The sequence below is a fragment of the Octodon degus genome, unplaced genomic scaffold (genome assembly GCF_000260255.1).
Source record: "Octodon degus isolate 3935 unplaced genomic scaffold, OctDeg1.0 scaffold00083, whole genome shotgun sequence".
NCBI lineage: Eukaryota > Metazoa > Chordata > Mammalia > Rodentia > Octodontidae > Octodon > Octodon degus.
In genome coordinates this window covers 6375091-6375786 of record NW_004524659.1, presented here as the reverse complement: position 1 = coordinate 6375786, position 696 = coordinate 6375091, and positions in this window count along the sequence as shown.

Here is a 696-nt window from a genome sequence, read left to right as displayed (position 1 = left end):
CATGCTGACATATGATTTAATGAGGTAACCAATTTCCAAAGATGATGTTGAATTGGTCCTCCAGAAACATGAGGGACACTAGGGGACATTTCTCCTCCTTGCTACATTATTGTATCATTGGCATTTCTAGTGCTAGTATAGATCTCATCGCTGCCATTTGGTTTCCATCTTAAGTCCTTTTTTTCTGCTGTCCGGGCGGAGCCATAAAGGCTCCAATCTATGACACTTCCATAGGAAGTATTAACCAACACCCGGGCTGCTTTTCCTCTACGGACTTTCCAATGTATCCAGTCACTGAGATAAGCCACATTGGTATTCTGGCAGGGTGGCAGATCTGGCGGTGGAAACGTTCCATCAGCAGCTATACCTTTAAAATTTTTTCCTTGGAGAAGAAAAATTCCCTTTTTTCCTCCCTTACCCCCAGAGTATTATTATTTACTATAGATAACCAGACTCATGTGCTTGCTTTTAAGCAGTGAGCTCCATTCCCAATACAGATAGGCCAGCCTTCTACTCCAATCTCAGAAAATGGAATTTTGGTTCCTTCTTCTGCTGGCACTGTTGGTCCCCGGGCATCATATGGGCCGGGTAGCCAGGAACTTTCATTAACATATATGGGTATAGTAGCATCCCACCAGTGAACTCCTCTATTGAGTGGTGGATTTGGATTGTAAGCCCAATAACTAAAATTACCTT